This window comes from Aedes aegypti, chromosome 1 (genome assembly GCF_002204515.2).
Source record: "Aedes aegypti strain LVP_AGWG chromosome 1, AaegL5.0 Primary Assembly, whole genome shotgun sequence".
NCBI classification, from domain to species: Eukaryota; Metazoa; Arthropoda; class Insecta; order Diptera; family Culicidae; genus Aedes; species Aedes aegypti.
This window is the reverse complement of record NC_035107.1, coordinates 9425019-9442504: the sequence shown is the minus strand read 5'-3', so window position 1 is coordinate 9442504 and position 17486 is coordinate 9425019. Positions and strand designations below refer to the sequence as shown.

At 37.1% G+C, this 17486-nt stretch overlaps 1 long non-coding RNA gene across 1 annotated transcript; it reads left to right on the top strand.

Annotated features, from left to right (window-relative positions):
- Nucleotides 1–535: 535 nt before the first annotated feature.
- Nucleotides 536–930, top strand: LOC110674355. Its single transcript, XR_002498785.1, has 3 exons — nucleotides 536–678; nucleotides 736–809; nucleotides 878–930. It is a non-coding gene; the product is annotated as an uncharacterized LOC110674355 (long non-coding RNA).
- Nucleotides 931–17486: the final 16556 nt, after the last annotated feature.

Sequence of the window (17486 nt, the reverse complement as noted above, 5' to 3'; positions counted from 1 at the left end):
GGCTGAAGGAATACTTGCCGTCGCTGAATCATCGTGCAAAGTGGCTCGAGGAAACGAAGCCCCTGAAAGTCGGGGACCTAGTGTTCGTAGTCGAAGGGAAGAACAGGAAGAACTGGGTGAGAGGAAGGATTCAGGAGGTCATCCAAGGAGCTGATGGAAGGATTCGCCAAGCGGACGTCAAGACGGCGGACGGTAAAGTACATCGGCGAGCCGTGGTGAATCTAGCGGTGTTGGAGATAGAGGCAGGTAAATCCGGAACTTCCGGAAGAAATACCGGATGTTACGGGCAGGGGATTGTTCACACCGCTGGGCAGTAGTGGTAGGTTGTCGGCATAATAGCCGAACCCTCCGCAAGTGACAGTTTGGCGAGAGTGGAGGACGGAAGCAAACCGCGAGAAAAATATTGCAAAAACAAAACCAAAACAAAAATCGCATTTGAGCAAGTGAAGAGTGAATTTGGAAATTTCTTTCGTTTATTAATACGTGTAAGCAAGCAAGGAGTGTAATTTATGGAATTTATTGCCAAAATAGTCGCCTAGATTACCTGTAAGTAAAATGAAAATGAATTAGATTATGGTTCAGAAAATAACGCAAAAATATACTTACCCAGCTTGTACCACACGAGAGTCGAAGAAGAACCGTAACCGTAACATCGCGCTGCATTGTACGGTTGATGTTGTAAGTACCTGAAACGAAAATAAGTGAAATTAAATTAATTGATGTTTAAATATGTAGGAAGAGGAGATAACGGAAGTAGCAAAAGGATCCGGAAGGAAGTTATATCGTAAGGCAGGAGGAAAACTATTTGAGTGGGTAGTTGGTGTAAAATGTAGATTTAGTCATAGCTGAAAACTAATGTAAATAAACTTTATTACAGTTTTTGAGCTGCTCCGAAAAGCTGCTACAAAATAAATAACGTACCCGAACAATTATCCTTAAAATATTTGCTATTCAATTTAAAATGCATCATATTCACTTCAAAGACGCTAAATTTGTATTATTTTAGCTCTAATTTTTAATGACTCTTTGAATTAAGTTACGATATTTTGATATCTGGCCAATAGTGCGAAGCACATGCGCGAGCTAAAAGGTTGTACGCAGCGCACCAATGCTGCACCTCTCCCTCTCTATATCTGTATGTGGGTGGCTAGCTGGAGGGGAGAGGGCATTCGATCCGATCGTGGTGAGCTCGCGCGCCCGCGATGGGAATTCAATAATAATGGATCGATGAAGCATGTGATTTTTCTTTCCCTCCACTTCCACGCGAATCGCACGGAAAGCCAAAGATTCGCTTCCCCCTTCCAGTAGGTAAAGGAGGAAAGTGCTTTCAGGTTCTTAATTCGTACGTTTTGCATTTCACGGTCGTGGTCGTTCGTCGAGGGGGGGGGGATAGCGGGGGGATCTTCCTGCGAAAGGTTATTCTTTTACAGTTAACGAAAACAACATATCTACATTTACACACATGCGCGCGGTTTCGGCAGATCGGATGAAAGGTTTTTTGCTTCCCTCCTCTCCTCGTCTGTTCCCGATCAGAATAAAATAGCATGTCTGTAACATTCACATACCAACTTAAGTCACCCTCACTCGATATTTCGTATCTCAATATCGATTTGAGAACCATAGTAAAAGTTGGTTTTCATGGCTACTTCGATGGTCCTTTGGATCGCATTTGCGTTGGTTTTGTGTTATACAACTTGATACCTCCCCAACTCGATGGTTGCTTTAATATCGAGCTAGGGAGAGTTGACTGTATAATATCTTGGCGTATTTTGGAGTTGTTATTATTTTCAAAAGTTATAAGACCTGAGGAATAAAATGGTATTTAAGCATGATCAATAAGCTATTATGTTTTATTTCTCGAGATGAAATATAATTTGAGAGACAAAATTCCGTGCAAATTCGTATAGCACGGTTGGCTATCAATTTATTATTCAATACTTATTTTTATTTAAAGTTTGCTGCTATTTAATTTCAATGTTCATGATATGGTTTCCATCTGCCATCCATTCCTCCTCGGGTTGAGCCATTTTCGCTCGTTTGGCCGCCGGTTAGCAACCTTTTACCGGACCCGGGAAGAGGTCATTCCTGGGGAACTCCGATTCGGCCGCTTTTGGCGATGGAGGTTCCGATTTGGAGCCGATAAATATTATGACCGAATGTCAACCGAACCGAACTGACATGGGTCCGTGTATGGTTTGATTTCGTTTTTATGACGCCATGACGATTTTGGGAGGCAGCCCGTGATGGGAATGATTGGCACTCTTTTGGCGGCAGATTATGAAAATTGGAAATCGATTCAATTAGGGTTGATTACCGGGTCGATTGCGTGATGTGTTTGAAATGGATGCCCTGCCTGCCGGCGGACCGTTGAATTTTAAATTGGCTGGCGTCAGTATTAAATAGGTAGATTTATTATTCCTGACAACGAATGTGTCCAGGAAAGGTACAATTTGTTGATGAGGTACAGATTAACTTTTGGGGGAGGTCAACCCTTTTCAGTCGTTTTAATGATCAAGTTGATAAGTTGATATAATTTTAAATATGAAAAGTCTTGGTCTCGCTAAATGATGATCCAAAGCAACCTACCTACATCCGAAATCCTATAACTTTCAATGACCATGAGCAAGAAATCAAGCATCCCCAGCACTGGAATTCAATCACTTTACGATCAATTAGCTTGCTTTAAATTCCAAACAATCAATCACCTACAAATCCTCCTCTGCCGCCATCTCCGCATCCGCTGGACCGGCATGTGCATATCGGAAGGTGCAATTCCCCATTTCCCAGGAATGATCTATTTTAAACAAACATATGTACAATCACCTGCATGTGTATCCAGAGCTCAGCCTCGAACAGTGTCCCGGTCGTCTCTTGTTGCTGATGGTGATGACGACAATAATTATCATACATTTTCCTTTGTGGCCTTCTCGCGAAAACCTCCTTTTCCGCCCGCGCCACCTCCCTCAATCTTGTTTCCCGCAAATCGCGCAGATAATGATCGGAATCGGAACGACAATTGTGCCTCTTCCTTTTTCGACGCCAATACGGCAACAACCACCACCACCACCAGGATTGATAAGTGTGCAAAACTGCCAACCGGTAGCATAAAGTCAACTGCATTGCATTGGGTTAGGTGCATACAGGCTGTTATAAGCAGCACTGCCGTCTCACGCATAATTGTCCCATGTTCCAAAATATGATATCGAGGAAAAAGCGATATCATTTAAAAATTTAAACACATTTATGCCTATTATTGGCAAAGCTTGGGATAAAAAATGACCAACAGAGTTGAAAAAGCTGATAACGAATGTTAATCTGAAAGTGATAATCCATCTCAAGTCGATTGGACTTTCGAGGTCCCGATGATTGTGATGCTAAGCTGAATGCAGCTATTTGACTACTTCAAATTCGGTGAAATCTTTTATTTCATTCTCTTATTATGTTGAAGGTTTCATTGAATTATATATTTTATTTACATCCTATTATCATTGTGCTCGTTTTATGTTTTACAAAATAAATTATTTTACCTAAAAATAAACCAGATGTATTGGATTTCAAACGGTTTGTATAATTGTACTCACTTCTTAGACTTCTTTAAATTAATTTCATTTCAGAGAGCGAGCAATGGCGATTAAGCGCAGGCAAATCAGCCTGGTCAAAAGGTGGAAATATCTTTGTTTCATCCCAGAGAGGTTATCATCAATAGAGTGATTCAAACTCCCAACGATTTTGATATCCTCTGAATATTAAACGGTTGATTCAATTGTTCACGTTTCTTTCCTTTATTGGAAATTCAAGATCCCATCTGTGCACAGTATGCCTGGTCATTTCAATATTTTTTTCATGTTTCTGATATGCTGCAAATATTACACGGTGCCCCAACCGACTGTTATTTAAAACAAAATAGTCCATCAAAATATCCATCAAAAATCCATGTGGGCTCCGTGGCCGTGCGGTTAGCGGCGTCAATCGTTTAGGCGTATTGTGCCACGAAGCGTGGGTTCGATTCACACTCCAGTCGGTGGAAACTTTTCGTCAAACGGAAAATTCATCATTGAATGTTCAGTCTGTGCAGCTTTTGGCTGAAGACGGTGTAAATTGTCTTTTTTAGAAACTGAGTATAGGGCTCGATTTCTGCACCTCTGGGCCAATTTAAAAAAAAATCACTGGAAGGAATCTAGATAAATCTTAATTTGAAGTTTTGACTAAAAATTTCAATATAGCCCATATCAAAATTACGCAATAACACAAAAAAAAAACTACAAATACGCTCGAAAAGTTGACCAAAGTATTCTCAAACAGTTTATAATTGTCGAAAAGTATATAACCGTTGTTATGATTAGGTATACTTACAACTGACTTAACTTACCATGTATAAGTTTAATCTAACGTTGTTTTCTTTGTTGAACTGATTGGAAGGTAAAATCATCTATGATATGAGAATATATATTTTTTCTCTTTTTTTGACGTTAACTACGTCTTACGGCAATATACTGGGTGTCAATTGAAAATCTAAAATTTTGCGACCGTCACGAAATTATAAAAGATTTTGAACGCTAATAACTCAATCATTTATCGATAGATTTTCAATATTTTCCCACCAATCGGTCAAAAATGTATACAACAATTTCCTCGAATAGAGAAAACTATTGATTATTGACAATAAACTACAGTGGGATTCCGTTTTTGGCAACAAAGTCGAAATTTTCAGTTGCCAAAAACGGAACCGTGCCAAAATCGGAACCCATTTTTTTTTTTTCAAGTATTGGTTTTGAAAACATCATTCGAATGTTATTACATCATCCATATAAAACCATATGGCATCGTGACTTCGGAACGGTTCACTTCGAAGAAGATTTCTCTTAAGTTGGACTTTGTCATGAATCTATATCCCCGTAATGTTAATTGTGACAAACGTTCTACATACTTTTAATCACGTAAGGGTCATGTAAAATCAATAATCGCATAAATGACCTTTATTCAATTACTGGACATTTCCTTAAAACTGTGTAAAAGATACAAAAAAAAAATGAAATTTGTTTCTTTTTTCTAACAAAACAAAGACACTGGGTATTACACAACTGCATGAGTTTTTTTATTTAATTATGTATGTATGTATGTATGTATGTAGGTAGCCACCAATCCTTGCTTGAGTCTTGCTCTGCATGCGGCTCCACTCAACAGTAAGGTCAAATTATATTACCAATCTGCATTCAACATATCGCTGTATGAAGGGCCAAAAGGGGGGTGGCGGACCCGTAAGTAGAAACACTTACGCGAAACCCGCGGGAAATAGAGAATCTCCTTCCAGCCATATGATCCAACAGATTGAGTATTAGAATTTGCAATACTTGTCGAGCTTTCCACGGAAAGGTTTGTTAGAAGAAGGGCGCGTCAAATCTTTTACAACTGTTGGAGAGAAAAGTACTAGACGCGAACGACTAACACTTTTCCTCCTGACTCCGATTGGCACTCCACTTCATTGTCCAGTTGTAAATTCAATGATGCCCTGATGCTCCCTCCCTTCCCAAAACATGATAAATTCAATTATAGTGATATGTTATATAGTAGAACAGATTATAATATATATAATAATATGATAATAAAATATGAAAATAAAATGGTAGTAACAATAAAATATGACGCAGTGATTCTTTGGATTATTTGTCCTACTAATGAAATTAGGCTGGTCGAGGGAAGAATGATACAATTAAACAAATAATTTGAATAAAAATAAAAAATCAGTGATTTGTTAATAAAGTTTCCTGATACATCAAAAACAAAATTTCAGCTGTTTAGGGAGGACAAACAAAATAATATTACATCAGACGCTTCGTTTCATTCGCTGTATCCTACTGTAGTAAACAAGAACAATTACATTAAGGTCATTGTAGCAGCATGTAGTGCAAGGATGTTATGGCACATTCCCCTAGACTCCAGCTGACACCCTACTACATCGTCCATCTTTGACTTCTCTGATGCCTTAATCCACCCTCTCAATACCTAGCATATAGCAAATGAAATAATTATAATAAAATATATAAAATGGAAATTGTATATGATATGCATATAGATGTTTCAGAATTTCCATTCTTCAAATGTGATGAATTGAACCTCATTAGGTAGTCTCCAAAATAAGGACGAATTACAATTTCCGGAACAGAACGACATGCTGAAATATTAATGGCAGTGATTATGTTAGTATCTCCGATGACTCCATGATGCTTCTGGAAATTATGCCAATGAATTAGTATAACAACCAATTATAAATAAGTAATTCGTGCACCTCCAATGGACTAGTAGCTATAAGGAATGAAAATTATCTGTTATTTTATGAGCCAAAGGAATTATTTGTATACCTATTTATTACCTATGAACAGTAGATATAGAACAACGCTACACAATGTGTATGTATGTAGGTAGCCACCATCCTAGCTTGAGTCTTGCTCTGCATGCGGTTCCACAGTATCAGTACAATCAATTTTCATTATCAATCTGAATTCAACATACCATTGTATGAAGGCCAAAATGGGGTGTGGCGGACCCGTAAGCAGAGGCACTTACGCGAAACCCGCGGGAAAAAGAGAATCTCCTTCCAAATATGAAAATGATCCAACGGAAAGTATAACGAAATTTGAAATATCTGTCAAGTTGTCTACGGGATGGTTTGTTATAAGAAGGTCGCGTCAAATCTATTACAACTGTTGGGATAGAAGAACCCATCTACAAGGATGTTACGGTTACTTCTACCCTTGACTCCAGCTGGCACTCCACTCCATTGTCCAGCTGTAACTTCAATGATGCCCTGATGCACCCTCCCAATATCGCATGTTATATGATTCAATTAAATGATTGTTATGTAATAAAATTAAATACAATAATTTAAAATATAAAAAATAAGAAATCGTGCTATAACTCGATGGTTTGACCTAGAATCGATGAATGAGTGTTGATTAATATTAAATACATAATAACCGATTGTTCCAACAAGCCTGAAAAAATATAATAACAATGTATATGTAGATAGTCACCATCCTAGCTTGGGTCTTGCTCTGCATGCGGTTTCACTGGTTAGCAGAGTTAATTTTCATTATTAAATTGAATTCATAATACCATTGTATGAAGGGCCAAAGGAACTGTAGTGAACCGGTAAGCAGAGACACTTACGCGAAACCTGCGGGGAAAAGAGAATAGTCCTGCTGCAACTTCAATGATGCCCTGATGGACCCTCCCAAATCCCAACATATGATGAAATGGAATAAATATAATGAGATATACATAAGAATGTAATTTTTTCATATATGATGTATATATGGATGATACAAATGATTTAATCCAATGAATATGATGATTTCAACTTTATTGAGCACACTCCAAAATAAGTAGGTAATACAGATGAACAAAGAGCTGAAAGATGCAAAGCAATCATTAAGTTGGTACCGTAATCCGGGGTATCATTGATCAGCGGGGTAACATTGATCGGAATGACTCATCTCGTAATAAGTTGGTATCATCATTTATTGATGAAACATTTCCAAAGCATGAATGTTGCTTCTCTTTCTCATATTTATGGGCTATTAAAAATTAGGATTTTTGCAAAAATTGCGATAACTTTATGCGTAAATTTGTCAAGTTTGCGAAACAATGATTTCAATGGTTAATGATGGCACTACCGAAGATTCATGTCTCACATAACATACATTCTGCAAGCGATATAAGCAAAGGAAATGCGGTTTTCACTAAAAATGGTATCGCCAGAAACGATTACGCTGTCAAAATCTTTATAAGTGTGTTCAATTAGGCAACATTAACGAATTACTGTTAAGAATGTAGAACTCCCTTAGGAAATTGCCTATCTTTAGGCGTATTCCGCTGTTCGAGGTGTTTTTAATTTAAAAAAAATCAAAAAGTAAATGAGATGTAAGCGTTTGGACATCATATTCGGCTTCAGAGGCCATGATTTATGTAAGTAACGACATTTTCAATATTACCGAACGTTGTTTACATGGATGATCAATGTTACCCCATATCAGCTAATTGAAAAAATCACATAAAACATTTTTGTAAACATGCTTAAATCTTTCAATAAACAAAATACAGTATATAGTCACGAGCTATGGGTGGCAGTACTTGTTTTAAACATATAAAACTCACAACATTTACATTTTTGGATGAAATATTTATGAAATATCCGAAAAACTGATCAATGTTACCCCGGATTACGGTATCTATATGTAGACTTCAAAATGATTAAAGAAGTTGATCATTTAATAGAATAGGATCCCTGCAACAATTATGATGAAATATAACGCAATGCAAAAAATGATATATAAAACAGTATATTATGTAATACAATATAAACATCAAAAATAACAATATAAGATAGAAATACAACAAACTAGCAATAATGTATTAAAAAAAGTGAATACTACAGCATATACTATAAATGAGCTCAATATTATCTGTATTAATGAAATGGAATTATGTTTGTATGTCACTATCCAGCCTCTTTGATGATTTCGTTTAGGATTCTGAAATAAGTGTCTGAAAAATAAAATTAAAATATAAGGTAAATGCCGCACTAGTAATAAAATCGAATTTCCCAATTTTATTATGTTTGAATTCCCTCCATGAAACATGTGGCACTCCAACACAAACAACGTAGTAGGAAGATAAATTCTCCTTGGGATAGCTAGCACTAGTATGTAATGTACAAATAATAAATTTTAATGTCTAACAGATTTGAAAGATTCCCTCGTTATATCCATTCTCTAGGATTCCGACGTTTACCTTGAGAAAAAAATGTACAAATATTCACTGGAAGAGCTAAAAATCAGGGAATACTGTTTCGAAATTTTGTGAAAACTCTTACATATGCACATAGGTAGGTTTCCTTGACAACGGTAAATAGAATAAAAATACAGATATGGACTAATACGTTCTGAAATGACTATACAATGTAATGTAATATAATATAGTATAAAACATTACAATATCATTTTATACCATATAAGAGAAAATAGTATAATATAATACAATATAATATAGTATAATACAATATAACATAATATAATATATTATAATATAATATAATATAACATAATATAACATAATATAATACAATATACAATATAATATAATATAATACAATACAAAACAATATAATATAATATAATCTATATAAATAAAAATTGAGTGGTGTCTGCATGTCACGAAAAGGCCTGAGAACTGCCTGAAATGGTTTGGGAAAGTCTCCGTAACAATCGGAAAAATGGAAGAGGACTTATGTGTCATTTTGTATGGGAGATTATATGATTTTTTAAAGCAGCCTACCTGATGGCAAGAAGAAATTTGCCGGGATCACTAGTATAATAAAATATAATACAATATTATATAATATAAAATAATATAACATAATATAATGTACCATAATATAATAAAATACAATATAATATAATGTCAGACAATCTATACCCATTAAAAAGGAAAATAAATTGGAAAACCAAAATTTCACAACATGTTCATTAAATAATAAATACAGTACCATGAATTTTAGCCCCTTACAAAAATGTTAATCCTTCATTACGCCACGTACGAGATATGTGTTGCTCTACCAGCTTCACTGAAATTCAAGTATAACAAGATCACATTATTTATAGCTCAACATTAAAGTCACTTCATTCAAAGTCTGGCGGAACGGGCTATCGGAATAATTTGAACATACCAGATTGAGAGATATTAAATCGTTTGGCAGTGCTGGGACAGTAAATATATTTATATCAATAAACAAAATGAAATAAATTGCATTACAGGAAGAATCGACAAAACTCTATTGATTCTATTAATAAACAGTAATTGAAAACTCATCTGTTTTTTGCACCTCAGAAATTCAGATTGATCAAAGAAACTAAAAATATTTTGCCAAGCGAATAAGAACGGCACTTGAAGGCTTGAACTCTCTGTTAAATTTCCGTTGCCTATTCTTGGGCCAGACTTTAAATATAGTGACTGTACTCAACATCACAGAGCGAGCCTACACGGAGAAATATTTTTACCTAATTTTTGAGTTTACTTTACCCAAAATTAAGTATATCGATTATAGTTTCAACCCAAAATCTCTCGGTTTTCTCTTTCTCCCACACGAATGTTGTCAAAAATAGAGAGAGCTGCATCTACCCAATGGGGGTACTTTGGCCCAATAAGCCAAATTTGGGTAAATGCAACTTTTCTTATGTTTGGGTCGAAAGAACTCAATTTTGCGTTAAATCAACCCAAAATTGAGTATATTTTTCTAATGGAATTAAAGCCAAACTACCTAGTGGGGACCTTGGTAATTTAGCCAAAATTGAGTTATTGGGCTCAACTACGGAATTGCGTTGAAACAACCCAAAATTGTGTTGAATTCCGTCTCCGTGTACACAAAACGATGTTGAAATCCTTCTGGTCAAGCAGGGAACATTACAAAAATGGTTTTTATCATAAGGGGGAGGGAGGGGAGTTTGTATAAAAGTGTGACACTACGTGTATTAGGTATTGCAAAAGCGTGACAAAGGGGGGCAGGAGGTGGGTCTTAAAATCCCGAAAAGCAATGGACTTTATATATTTTAATCTTCCCACAGTCCCACTACCGCGTTGATTCGAAGTTTCCGGATGCCTCGAATCCCGGGCACCGGCGTTAAATCATCCAATTATTCTTTTTTCGACGACTTTTATGCATGGAGATTGCAGAAGACATGTTAATTATGGATTCTAGGCGAAAATATCGGAATTTGTTCCAAACCAGTTTCCGACTTTCGAAGCATCCGCCACTTCGATGCAGTACGGTATTGAATCTAAACACACATGCAATAAAATTTATTTGAAGCTAACATAGACATTGATACATGTGCAAGGCATTTCACGGCCAATCGGCGGAATTCTCTCTCTTTCGCTCCCCAACAAAATCTGAAAACAACAATGCCAGTACCTGTCAACTTTGACGGTACCGGCACCGCTGCCCTCAGATTCCCCGGAGGAGAGAAAGAGAGCGATTTTCTGATGACATCACCGTGCAATGGATAATTGATAATAAGAACTTTCTCACCCATATTTCGCCTTTCTCACGTATCATCATCGCCGCCACTCGTCGAGCTCACTTTTTATATATTCCCTTCGGTTTCATGTTGCATGCGAAAAAAAAAGCACACACTAATACATCCACCAGCACGTTTTCTTCACTTTTCGGCTCAAAAATTCTGATCAATTATTGATTAAACAATGAATTTATGCCGATTACACTAATTTTCACAATCACCGATATGCAACTGAAACTCCTTCATAAACATAACACAAACTGCCGCGACGAATTGATCGAATAATAATGGAAAAGGCTCTTCCATTATTCACCTCCGCAAAACACTTCCGATCGCGCCCGCGTTTCAATCCGAACTCGTGAGTTTTTTTATTTAATTAGCACTAAAAATCAGTTCCATTTTTGGGCTCTAGCGTAAAATTTGACAAAATTAAGTTAAGAATTGCTCTATCCATATATACGGTTTGTGTGTCCTACAAACAAGCTTCTTATCGTGTTATTTGAAATAAGTTTTAATTGAGCTTGATGTATGTTATAAAACTACCTTATGATATCAACGAGAATTAAAAGAAATCTGCTATGAAATCAAGAGCCTGATAGGAATCTTCCGGTACTTGTAAGCAATCTACAAGAACATACTTGGCCTAGGAATCCGCAGGATCCCGCCTAGAGTTCTCAGGATCTTGCTTAGGATTTCAATTATATTCTATATTTACGATATATTTTCGATTCTTCGATTAACATTTTCAAAAGTTTATAACTCTTAAGCTACCACTAGAACTTCACAAATTTCTCTGGACACCTTTTCAAAATCCTCAAAATTTCGCCAGAAATGCTCAAAATACCACTAGAAATCCACATTATTTCGCTTGGAATTCAAAATCACCAGATTTTGGACATAACACCCAATAATCAATTACCTATACATTCTCAGTATAACGCTAGAAACCCTCAGTTTCCGCAAAAAATTTACAGACATCCTCAAGAATGCGTTGAAATATCCGACAGGTCCCCTAAAATTACGAATCTACTAAGGATTCCTCAGAGTACAGTTAGAAAACTCATTGATTGAGGAAGAAAATGATTATACCCGTACCTTTGATTAAACAATTTGTATAGCAAATTTAACATTTTTCACAATTTATATCAAAGAGAAGTAGTTCTAAATAGTTCGCAAAAAGATCAATATACACACCAATGCCACAGAGAAAAGTTCAAACACTCTCAAGCGTATTTATCGCCCGCCTCAATGATATTATTCAGAATAAAGTGTAGTTTGGACTGTGGTCGCATTTGCAATCATGACGGCGGTATTAAGAGGCACATTGTTATTCTTGAAAAATTAAATACAAAAGAGTAAAATATGCACACGTTTACGGATTTTAAGTTGACACTTCTGAAATTCACTAGAATAATGCAATTTATTTTATGAAATTTCTTAAAAGTTATGATACACGACATTTTGCTTTATTTGATTCTATTGGAAATATAAATGAGTCAAAGACATTTTGTTGCTCTTGTGTCAGTGTGTGTGCTTTGTTCAAACAAGCTGTTCCAAACCTGAAGCAAATCGGTTTCAATAAGTATATCACCTACACAGTTAAAAATAATGAAGATTACACGTCATGTAAACTTCATTTATGCGATGTAAACATGATGTCATGTAAATTTTAGTCGGAAATCATGTAAAAATGTGTTATATGTCATGTAATCACGCAGGATCCTGTTGGATTACATGACATATAATTGAAGTTTACATGACATCATGTAAATATCCATGATATTCCACGCTCCAATTATGTGCATTATATGTCTCAGAAATTTACACGTTTCGTTCGAACTGTGTACTGGCAGACTCAAGTAGGCTGGTCACTCAGTATGAATGCCTAAGAAAAAAGGGTTGTTCTCTAGTTTAGAAACTGGTGAAGATTAATGCCCTCATAAAACGTTGTGAATGCATGACCAATGACCATCCCGAAGTAAACAAGCGCGCACGAAAGCCCTTAGTAGTTGATGGGAATTGGGGGAATATCGACAAAAATGGAGCTCTGAAAAGTAGTCGATGAGTAGTTGGCTTACTATTCAAATGACTAAAGCAACAGACACAATAATATTTACAAAAAAATTACAAATTTCAATGGTCTTCAAAAGTGTTGCCAAAAACGGATCCATTTTGTTCCCAAAATCGGGGGGTGCCAAAAATGGAGCATGCCAAAAACGGAGCATGCCAAAAACGGAATCACACTGTATAGAAAATTGGGAAAATGTCGACCCCTTTCTTACGCAACCAATCACGTGCAAGCAGTTGTCCACGCTTCTTTTGCGTTCTGCTTCGCACTATAAAAGCAGACCGATTCCTGCTTCTTCACTCATTCTTCTTTTTGCCGTCAGACTGTGAACATGGTCGGCGAGCAAGTCTCGAGTGCCTTTCGCATTCTCATCTCAGTTTTCAATGGAACAACAACACCCCGCCGCGACTGAAGCCGCTAGTTGAAGCGCCCATCGTCATCGCCACCGCAAACCTCATCGGGCGAGGAGGATTTCTACCAGTGCGCCGTCAGCTCCTCGCTACCAGAGGCAAGCTGTTGATCATCAAGCAGCGGCAAAACACCAGCGTCCGGATTGTGAAATCGCTCAAGATTTCCTAATGGACTCGCGCTTCCAGAATTGGCGCTGCAGGAATCGGGGCGCAGAGGTAAGTTTGTACGAGGTGGCTGAAAAAATCGACCAAAGCCGCTTGTTGAAGCGCACATCGTCATCCGCACCGCAAATCTCATCGGGCGAGGAGGATTGCAACCTGTGCGCCGTCAAAATGTGTCCGTGTTACGCAAATTCAACAATTCAATTGGCCCTTTTCAGAGCCAACAAATGTGTTTTAAATAGTTGATTGTGTAATATTCCTTAATTTGGTCGAGATGGCTGAAGAAAATCGACCAAAGCCGCCAAAATGTGTCCGTGTTACACAAATTCAACAATTCAATCGGCCCTTTTCAGAGCCAACAAATGTGTTTAAAAGAGCTATTTGTGTAATATTCCCTAATGTGTTCACCACATACTTGCTACAATCTTTTAATTCATCTCATAGCATCATACAATAATTGATTTATTACGAATAATTGACAATACGGCAATTTGGGGATGTTTCCGAGGACGCTGCTGCAGTGCCGTCGGGATGCAATAACAGCATAATGCTCATCTTGTACATCCCTTACCAAGACATCAGTTTCATATAGCCTATTTCTCAGATAAGAAAACGAAGAATTTGAAAGGAGAAGCATCATCTGCTATTCTAAGGGTATAAAGCATCCCTCCTTCGTTGAATTCGGTTTCATTCTGTTTTCGCTTTCGAGCTGGTAAGAGCTCCCCCAAACCTGCTCAGCTCCTCGCTACCAGAGGCGAGCTGTTGCTCACCAAGCGGCGGCAAGTTTGTACGAGATGGCTGAAGAAAATCGACCAAAGCCGCTTGTTGAAGCGCACATCGTCATCCGCACCGCAAATCTCATCGGGCGAGGCGGATTGCAACCAGTGCGCCGTCAAAGTGTGTCCGTGTTACGCAAATTCAACAATTCAATCGGCTCTTTTCAGAGCCAACAAATGTGTTTTAAAGAGTTATTTGTGTAAAATTCCCTAATGTGTTTACCACATACTTGCTATAATCTCTTAATTCATCTCATAGCATCATACAATAATTGATTTATTACGAATAATTCAAATATTACGTAACGCAAAATTTGCCAGCTTTGGTTCCCCTTCTTTCCCCACGTAATGAAAGATTTTAAATTTTGACGTTAACTACGTCTTACGGCAATATACTGGGTGTCAATTGAAAATCTAAAATGTTACGACCGTCACGAAATTATGTAAGATTTTGAATACTAATTATTCAGTCATTTACAGGTAGATTTTCAATATTTTCCCACCAATCGGTCAGAAATTTATACAACATTTTACTCAAATTAGGGAAACTTTCGATTTTTGACGATAGACTGTCGAAAATTGTGAAAATGTCGACTCCTTTCTTACGCAACCAAGCACGTGGGTTGGGAAGCACACTATAAAAGCAGACCAATTTCTGCTTCTTCGCTCATTCTTCTTTTGACGTTAACTACGTCTTACGGCAATATAATGGGTGTCAATTGAAAATCTATAATGTTGCGTCCGTTACGATATTATGTTAGAGTTTGAACTAGAGGAAGGCTGCAACTATGACAATCGACTAAAATGTCTTATACACAACCCCCTCTGATTTTTTTAAGGCACTTTGTGCTTGTGGTCACTACTGTGCCGGAATCAGTTGATCTATAGCTTCTTCTTTACCGATACAGATCTAATTTCAACTTATCTATATTTACATCTTACTTTTACTCTCTCCTACTCTTATACTCTCACACCGAGCAGGTAGGAGAGAGCTCTGCTGTTAGTGAGGCTAGCTGCCTGCGAAGAGGGTCAGTTTGTCTCAGTCACCATCTGATACTGACGGAGGATGGATGTGCTCCTCAAAGCACGGTCCTCCGTGAAGCGTCTTCTGCACACTTAAACGGTTTCGCCGAGAACCCAACAGCTGATATCTCGGTAATAATTTGACGATTCTCCGGCGAAAAATTCGGATTGCCGAAATCTCGGTAAAATAAGTACCGAGATTCGGCGTTAAAAATTACCGAATTTTCAGCTGTTGGATTCTCGGCGAAAAATTTTACTGAGGTCGGTGAAATAATTTAAGTGTGTGGTAACTGGACGGGTTTTTTGTGGAGGGACTGGGAATCGAATCCATGACCTTCCGCTTATGAAGCGAAAGCGTAACCTCAAGGCTACAGACCCCCCTTATCGATAAAACTTAAGGGTGGTCCTTTCTGTTTTCTCAAATTGGTGGACCCCTCGTACGCCAGCTAGCTGAACAGTTTGCGAAAAAGCCCATTTTTGATAATTCTTGGGTATTTCTTCACGGGATATGTCTCATATTTCGCTTGGAACACATACCATCGTGGCATCGTATAGAGAAAGAATATAGCTTTCATTTAAACATGAAAAAATTTTGGCCGCCATTTTAAATTTGGCCGCCATCTTGAATTTTGTGAGAAAAATCGATTTTTCACCATTAGCGCACCGCTAGTTTTGAATTCTGAGATCACCATCAGAATGCTGAGGAAAAATTACGTAAGATAGGCTACAAAAACTAGGTGAGCAAAGGTATTTTCCCTATGATATGAACGATTTTCTAAATCATGTTCTACTATTTTGACGTATATGGCGAGTGCAATCAATGCAAACATAATTTTTTGTACAACAAAGAAACAAGTTTTCAATCGTTGGTGTATTATTTGAGACAGTTGAAGAATAGGAAGGAGTATCAATATGAGTGAATAAATCTGGTGGCCATCTTGGATTTTGACGCCATCTTAGTTTTAAGTAGTAGAATGAGTTTTCACCCTTGTTAGCACTCAACATGTTGAATTTCAATGCTACCGTTACACTTATTCTTCTTCTTGTTCGTCTTTTTCCTCACGTTACGTCCCTACTGGAACAGAGCCAGCCCTTCAGCTTAACTAGTTTTAAAAACAAATTATCAAATAGGATTTTTTAACGCTTATTTGCTACCTGAATGATTCTTCTGCATATCTTCGAGTTGTAAAATAGCATTATTTCTTTCATTTATTTGGTCTAAAATCATTGATACAAATAAACAATCAGTTGAACTGCTGAGATAAGATAAGAAAGATAGAATTTGTTTTGTTTTTAACGAAGGCCTTATAATTTAACATCATGAGCACTGAGATGGTAAAAAATCATGCAACTGCTAAAAACCAAGATGGCGTCGAAAGCCAAGATGGCCGCCAGTTTTTCTAACCTCGAAATTAAACACCTGCGTTTCGGCATTACGTCCACATTAGAACAAAACCTGCTTCTCATAATTCAATTTCGCTATTTTTTCACATGCATGCTGGGCGGTACTAAAAACGATACTTTATGGCTTAGAAAATCAAGGATGTTTTTTGCTTCAAAACTTAAGACTTTCATTATAAATTAATGCACTTTTGTCAATGTTTTACGTTAGAACTACAGATATAACCACAAGGCTCACTAATGTCCCGACACGCAATCTATAAACTTCATACAATGAACAACAATGCATACGGTAAAAAAATGTTTGTTTAATACAATCAATGTTTTTTGACGGTTTTCATTTATTGAATTTATTTATTCATTTATACTGAATTATGTCAAAGAATTATTCTGTTGTCAGAAATCGCATTAAAAAAGAAAACTCCTGTTTAATAACCTGGATTTATAACTAATAAAGCTGAGTATCAGGCTCGGTTCCAGTAGGGACGTGACGTCAGTAAAATAAAGAATATTAAGAAGAAGAATATACGTAACCTCTTTTTATTGGTAGCCTCTAAATTCGACATGCTAAGTG